The sequence below is a fragment of the Scyliorhinus canicula genome, chromosome 7, assembly GCF_902713615.1.
Source record: "Scyliorhinus canicula chromosome 7, sScyCan1.1, whole genome shotgun sequence".
NCBI lineage: Eukaryota > Metazoa > Chordata > Chondrichthyes > Carcharhiniformes > Scyliorhinidae > Scyliorhinus > Scyliorhinus canicula.
Window position 1 is genome coordinate 109,068,048 of NC_052152.1, and position 8,486 is coordinate 109,076,533.

The following is an 8,486-nucleotide window of genomic DNA, read 5'->3' on the forward strand; positions in this document are numbered from 1 at the left end:
TGGGGGAGGGGAGAGGGAGCGGGGTGTGTGGGAGGGAGGGGAGGGGAGAGAGAGCGGGTGTGGGGGAGGGGAGAGGGAGCTGGACTCCAGGAGCACCGAATGCTTCATGCACCTGGATACGGTAAGGCGCTGCTCCCTCGCGGTCCACCCCGCCAATCAACGGATCTCCCTGGACTCCGGATCCCACTCTGTCCCGATCCGAGGATTCTGTACGGTCACTCTCTCTGTCCAGGGCGTAGAATTCAGCGTTTCCGTCTCTACGTCCTCCCCAACCTCTGTGCTGCACTATTGCTGGGTCTGGATTTCCAGTGCAATCTCCAGTATCTCACCCTCAAATTCAGCGGGCCCCTACCTCCACTCACCGTTTGCGGCCTCACGACCCTCAAGGTTGACCCCCCTCCCTCTCTGCCAATCTAACTGCAGATTGCAAACACGTCGCCACCAGGAGCAGACGGTACAGCGCCCAGGACAAGGCCTTCATCAGGTCCGAGGTCCAGCGGCTGCTTCGGGAGGGTATCATCGAGGCCAGCAATAGCCCCTGGAGAGCTCAAGTGGTAGTAGTAAAAACACAGAATGGTTGTGGACTACAGCCAGACCATCAATCGGTACACGCAGCTCAACGCGTACCCACTCCCATGCATATCTGATATGGTCAATCAGATTACGCAGTACCGGGTCTTCTCAACAATTGACCTGAAATCCGCCTACCACCAGCTCCCCATTTGTAAATCGGACCGTCCATACACTGCCTTCGAGGCGGACGATCGGCTCTATCACTTTCTTAGGGTTCCCTTCGGCATCACTAACGGGGTCTCGGTCTTCCAAAGGGAGATGGACCGAATGGTCCACCGGTACGGTTTGCGGGCCATGTTTCCGTACTTAGATAATGTCACCATCTGCGGCCATGATCAGCAGGACCACGTTGCCAACCTCGCTAAATTCCTCCACACCGCCACTCTTCTCAACCAAACGTATAACAAAGAGAAGTGTGTGCTCAGCACAACCTGCTTAGCCATCCTCGGCTATGTGGTCCAGAACGTTCTGGGGCCCGATTCCGACCGCATGCGCCCCCTCATGGAGCTCCCCCGTCCCCACTGCCCCAAGACCCTCAAACGCTGCCTGGGGTTCTTCTCGTACTACGCCCAGTGGGTCCCAAACTATCCGGACAAGGCCCACCCACTCATACAGTCCACTCAATTTCCCCTCGCGGCCGAGGCACAACATGCCTTCACCCGTAGGCAAAGCCGGGATGCACGCAGTAGACGAGGCATTGCCCTTTCAAGTAGAAAGTGACGCTTCAGATGTCGCCCTTGCCGCCACTCTAAATCAGGCAGGCAGACCCCTGGCATTCTTTTCCCGCACCCTTCATGCCTCAGAAATTCAGCACTCATCCATCGAAAAAGAGGGGCAAGCTATCGTTGAAGCTGTGCGGCATTGAAGGCATTACCTGGCCGGCAGGAGATTCACCCTCCTCAATGACCAATGGTCGGTAGCCTTCATGTTCAATAACACACAGCGGGGCAAGATCAAAAATGATAAAATCTTGCGGTGGAGAATCGAGCTCTCCATCTATAATTACAAAATGTTGTATCGCCCTGGCAAACTCAACGATCTCCCAGGCACCTCACCCGAGGTACATGTGCCAGCGCGCAAGTAGACCGACTCCGGGCCCTGCACGACAGCCTTTGTCACACGGGGGTTACACGACTACCACCTCGTCAAGGCTCGCAACCTGCCCTACTCCGTCGAGGAAGTACGGACAGTCACCAGGGACTGCCAGGTCTGTGCGGAGTGTAACCCGCACTTCTACCGGCCGGACCATGCGCACCTGGTGAAGGCCTCCCGCCCCTTTGAACGCCTCAGCGTGGATTTCAAAGGGCCCCTCCCCTCCACCGACCGCAACACATATATTCTCAGTGTGGTCAATGAGTACTCCAGATTCCCCTTCGCCATCCCATGCCCCGATATGACGTCATCATCAAGGCCCTCAACACAATCTTCGCTCTGTTCGGCTTCCCCGCCTACATCCACAGTGACAGGGGATCCTCATTCATAAGCGATGAGCTGCGCCAATTCCTGCTCAGCAGGGGTATCGCCTCCAGCAGGACGACCAGCTACAATCCCTGGGGAAACGGGCAGGTAGAGAGGGAGAACGGGATGGTTTGGAGGGCCGTCCAGCTGGGCCTACGATCCAGGAACCTCCCAGCCTCTCGCTGGCAGGAGGTCCTCCCTTGATGCACTCCACTCCATCCGGTCACTACTGTGCACCACCACAAATAACACACCCCATGAATGTGTTTTTACCTTCCCCAGGAAGTCCACACCCGGGGTGTCGCTCCCGACTTGGCTCGCAGCTCCAGGACCGGTTCTGCTCGTAGGCACGTCCGACTCCACAAGGCGGACCCCTTGGTGGACACGGTTCACTTGCTCCACGCCAACCCCCCAGCATGCCTACGTGGAGTTACCTGATGGCCACCAAGATACTGTCTCCCTCAGGGACCTGGCACCGTCAGGTTCCACCCCAACACACGTCCCCACCCATGCGCCACCCTCCCCTCCCCTGGCACTACCAACATTAACCCCACCAGGTATATCCCTCTTTCCCCTGCCCACGCAAGAGGACGAAGAAGATTTTGGCACCCTCCCGGGGTCATCCGACTACTGGCCAGCACCAGCACCGACATCGGTGACACCAGCACCGGCAGCATCGACATCGCCACCACCGTTACGTCGCTCCCAGCGAACTGTCAAAGCACCGGATCGACTGAACCTCTGACGGGCACCGGACCGTACAAATTGGGTTTTTTCTTTTTCCTTCCCCACTCATTTTAAAAGACACTGTACATGATTTGCAACATTGTATATACTCGCGTATCATGCGATCTCGCGTATCATGCGACCCCTAAATTTTCGTCCCCAAAACATATTTTATGCTATATCTCATGTATCATGCGAGTCACTTTTTTGGAAATTAATGCCCAAACTAAAACTTCCAAATGGTATCATTGTCTGTGGATTCTGCAGAGGAACAGCTTTACAGCTGGCTTGACTAACATCGTTCAGCCACTTGACGTATCCATTCATAAAAACAGCAAGTAAAACACCCGCGAATTGTCTGTTAATTCACATGTACCTCACATTAACCTGGAATATTAGATATAGGATAGATATTGGAATCCTTGCAACTTTATTCTCTCAGCAACTTTTGAGAAGTTCCACTTACCATTTAAAATTAAACAGGAAGACGAATCTCCGCATGAATGTTTTCATCATACATTGACCTCACCAGCACGAGGAAAGTACATTTAGGGACATTCCATGCAGAGGCAAATACTATGCTCAGCTAAATAATATGTGGCAATGTATATCAGAGTTGAGGTCTTCTGATTATAGGCCTTTCCTGTTTTCGGTACAGTGTCCTTGACTCATTGTCCATTGCACAGTGTCAGTAACAGATTAACACCTTCCACACTCCAGGAAATATACAAGGGCAGATACTTTGCTGGCGTATTGGTCATTTTAACTGTGCCATAATGCTTAATATATTCAGAGAGTGACCAAAGTGTTTTCTCCAAAATCCTTGCATCATTTGCCTATCTCCAGCTCTCCGTCTGTAACATGCACCAGTGGGGGGTGGGGAGGTGTTGAACTTTTGTATGTCCGATTCCATCCGCCAGAGGTTGCAAGCCCGACTGCATGGACAAGGCTGGTCCAATTTTCATTGGAGGCCATTGGAACTTTATCAGTGAGCTAGCAGCACTGAGGGAATGTAAGACACATCCTGCTGATCAGGACGACGCGGGATCCAGCAGCTCCTCAGCAAAGCAGAGCTGGACGCGGACCTTAAATGACAGGGCACTGGATGTTAGGTGCAGCACTTAAGGATTGACAGCAGTTGCGATCTTTTCAGTCGGGGCAGGAGGAACACGCACGTCCATTGAGCCCTAACAATAATCACTGCATTTGTTTGTACGTTTTGCAAGCAGCCTTCAGCTGTCCCTTTTAAGGACCATGCGATTGATCATTCAATGCTCAGCATCACACTTCATGGACAAAGTTTACATCTGAATTGATTGGCTCAAATTTCATTTTCATAATACAACTGAAGAGGAGGGAAATATATGAACCATGCATAAGGAAAGTGGGTAAATTAACCTCTTAACATCCAACCAACAAAAAAAACTAATAAGCACATATCATGGGACAACAACGCGAAGATAAGCAGTCTGCCAAATCTATCCGTTAAAGAAAGTCTTTTCCCTAGCCATCTTGATATTCATTCATAAAAACAGCAAGTAAAACACCTGTGAATTTTGTATCAGAAAAAGACGGCCATGTATTGAATAAACTACCCATATGATCAGGAAGACAACCTGAACAAAGAACCAATAGTCGTTAATGATTTGGATACTACTCTACAGATTTTGACCACAGCATTCTAATGGGAAGATGTTCAGCCACTTGACGTATCCATTCATAAAAACAGCAAGTAAAACACCCGCGCATTTTGTATCTCGTGTATCATGCGACCCCCCAAATTTAGGTTACAATTTAGGTCTTCAAAAGCCGCATGATACGCGAGTATATACGGTAGTTCCACACCACCCCCGCTGGACTCATTCTTAACAGGGGGTGAATGTTCCCGTACCAGCCTCCCCGGACAGGCGCCGGAATGTGGCGACTAGGGGCTTTTCACAGTAACTTCATTGAAGCCTACTCGTGACAATAAGCGATTTTCATTTTCATTCATGTGGTGAACCACTGTGTACACCTGTATTAGGGCATGTAAGGTAGGACCTGTACTACAGGTTCGCCGGTAGCCCCTGCCTGTTGGCTCCACCCACAAGTAGCCGTATAAATATACGTGTCCTCCTTCTGATCAGCCATTTCGCCAGTTGCAGTAGGAGGCCACGCATCTGACTGTAATAAACCACAGTTGTACACAATCTGAGTCTTTTGTGCAATTGATCGTGCATCAAAGACTATGTTTGTTTTCAAACTTTTAAAATGGGCGAAGACTCTGGAGCTTTTCACTGGGCTGTTAAGTCCCCTGACATTCCAGGTGATAATCCTGGTGGGGGTTTTGGTCCCCTCGCTCCTGCAGGATCAACCTGATGGACGTGCCCCTGCACTCTGGGGTTTCTCTTTGTTAGGGGGCCATCCAAAATGGCTGTGGTTACCGTTCTCACCATGGGGCCGGGCCCCAACAATCTGGGGTTTCCCTTTGTCCAGGGTGCACCCAACGTGGCCGCCAACTGTGTTACGCCATGTGGGTGAGGCCCTGCACTCCGGGGTCTCCCTTTGATAGGGACCCTCCAAAGTGGCTGCTTGCTCCCTCAACCTGCACCTTACCTGCCGAAGCCTATTTGAAAACCAACCCTTTCTTCCCTTCATATTCTCTTTGTGTTCTCCTCTTCCCCCCCCCCCCCCCCAACCATCCCTCCTCTCTTTGTCACCCCCTCCTTGTCTCCCTTTGTGTGTTCCCCCTCTCTGGCCCTGCATATAATCCCCTCCCCCACCCCAGCCAGGCGCTCCCTCCCTGCCGGGAGGTGTTCCACCGCCCCCCCTTTCTGTCTTTCTTCCTGTGCTAGCTATCTCTGCTCGTGTGGTGGCCCCCTTCCTGGGGCTGATCTTACCCCGATCTCATGCCCGCTGACTGTCCGCTTCCTCTGCCTATGTCCCACCCTCACCTGCATTCCCCTGTCCTCACCCTTCCCTGTGACCCGGTCTTTTTGATCAGAAAGAGACAGCACAGTCCCAAGCAAACATATCAAGTGTCCAAGAAGCCTCTATCTCTTTTGTGTTCCTCCTCTGATCTGCCTTCATTGCTGCCTCGCCTGCCTCTTGACCAGGCCGATTGTCCACACAAATTTGTTTGCCTCTGCTAGGGTGTTAAAGTAATGCTCCTTGTTCTCGAACGTGACCCAGAGACTGGCTGCGAACAGCATTCCGAATTGTACACCATTCTTGCATTGGGCCGACTTTGCCTGATTAAATTCTGCCCTGTGTTTTGCCAAGTCCTCCCCAATGTCCTGATATACCTGTATTTTGCGTCCTTCCCGGGCACTCGCCTCTATCCATCTCGCCCACCTCAGGATCCTCTCACGACCCTGGTACCAGTGCAGCTTCGCGATGACCGCCCTCGATTGTTCCCCCGCCTTGGGTTTCGGCCTGAGCCACCTGTCTGCTCTGTCGATCTCCGGGGGGTTGGGGAAGCTGTCTCTTCTGACTAGGTTGCCCAGCATTTGGGCAACGTAGCCCATCGGGTCCCTGCCCTCAATACCCTCTGTTGTCGGAGGATGATATTGGGGAGAGGGTGTGGGGGGGGGGGGGGGGGGTCGGATATCTACAGCGAGTTGATGGAGAGGGAGGGTGTTCCAATGGAAGTGGTTAAGCGCTAATGGGAGGAGGAGCTGGGTGAGGAAGTGAGGGCCGAGACGTTGAAAGAAGAGGCCTTGCGGAGGGTGAACGCGTCTTCTTTGTGCGTGAGATTAAGCCTCATCCAGTTCAAGGTGGTGCAAATGGCCCACATGATGGCTGCGAGGATGAGCCGGTTCTTTGGGAATGAGGATGAGAAAAATATCAGCCATGATTGAATGTCGGAGCAGACTCGATGGGCCGAGTGGCCTAATTCTGCTCCTATGTCTTCTGGTCGTCTGGTCTTATGTACCTGGGCAATTTACTGGGCAACTGGAAGACCATTCCTACTCCCATTTTCGCAGACACAGGGAGACTGTGCAAACTCCACAGGGGACAGTGACTCGGGACCGGGTTTGAGCCCAGGTCCTCGGCCCCATTTTCCATCTTACTGTAAAGTAAGATCTTTGTACCAGCACTATTGATTTCAGATCAGGACATCTCAGTTCCAGGACATCACTGCAGGAGTTCCTCAGGATAGTGTCCTAGGCCCAACCATCTTCAGCTGCTTCATCAATAACTATCCTTCCATCATAAGGTCAGAAGTGGGGATGTTCGCTGATGACTGCACAATGTTCAGCACCATTCGCGACTCCTCAGATAATGAAGCAGTCTGTGTCCGAATGCAACAAAACCTGGACAATATCAAGGCTTGGGCTGACAACTGGAGAGTAACATTTGTACCACATAATTGCCAAGCAAAGATTACTTTCAACATGAGACAATCCAACCATTTCCTCGTAACATTTAATTCCCCCACCATCAATATCCTGGGGTTACCATTGATCAAAAAGTGAACAATAAATATTGTGGCTATCATCAGAGCTGGGAATTCTGTGGTGAGTAACTCATCTCATGATTGCTCAAAGCCTTCCCACCAGCTACAAGGCACAGGTCATGGAATATTCTCCACTTGCATGGATGAGTGCAGTTCCAACACACTCAAACAGCTCAACACCATCCATGACAAAGCAGCCCTTTAATTGGCATCCCATCTACAACAGATGCACAGTGGCAGCCGTGTGCACCATCTCGCCAAGGCTCTTTGTACAGCACCTTTCAAGCCCATTACCTCTACCACTAAGAAGATCAGCGTTAGCAGATACATGGGAACACCACCACCTGCATGTTCCCTCCTAGCAACACACCATGACTTGTTCCTTCTCTGTTGCTGGGCCAAAATCCTGGAACTCCTTTCCAAACAGCTTTCTGGGTGCACCTACACCACATGGAGTGCAGCGGTTCGATAAGAAAGCTCACTACCACCTTCTCAAGGGCAATTAGGGATGGACAATAAATGCTGGCCTAGCCATTCGATGAACAAATAAAATAAACCCCCAAAACCATGGGAGGGGAGGTGACTATTATTGTCTACGTTGTTTGATTCTCTTTGTCATTCTAATCAAGCCTCTCTACCACTGTCTTTAAATATTTCTGCAACTTCACCAGGCATTCACATGATCATAACATAATCTATCCTCAGGCAGTCAGGGCATTGTCGTCTCTATTACTTGTAAATGTTTCCAGTTGACTACTTGTGCAGCAGTTGGCTTGTTACTGCTGGAAGGCAGTTTCTAATCTGTATCAAGGTAGATGGCTGGAACTCCTCCTGGTCTGTTCTCAACTGGAGGTCTGCTGCTTGAACAGAATCTTTTATTGTGGTGCAGTTAACACAGTGTGCAATTATAGTCAAGTTTGAGTAATTCTGCACAAGTCCAATTAATTGCCACTTAGAAAGCACTTAAGAAATAAAACACAAATTAACCCAATTTAAGTATTCCACTTCTGTTTATTCCCGGGAGTAACCTCGAGCATCGGCAGAAGTTAATGATCACTCCATTAATGGTCTTGCACGTAGCTACACAGTAATGTTTACTCAGAGCAGAACAGGTTGCAACCATTCCATTTCCCATACATCTGCTCTTGATCCTGCTCCCCCTCCCAGAACTACACCAAGCTTCTATTTGCCCTCACCTGCCAATCCACGAACTTTCACACTCAACAGATCATCCTCTGCATTTCTTCCATCTCCAACAAGATGCACCACCAAACATGTTTTGGGCCAGGGC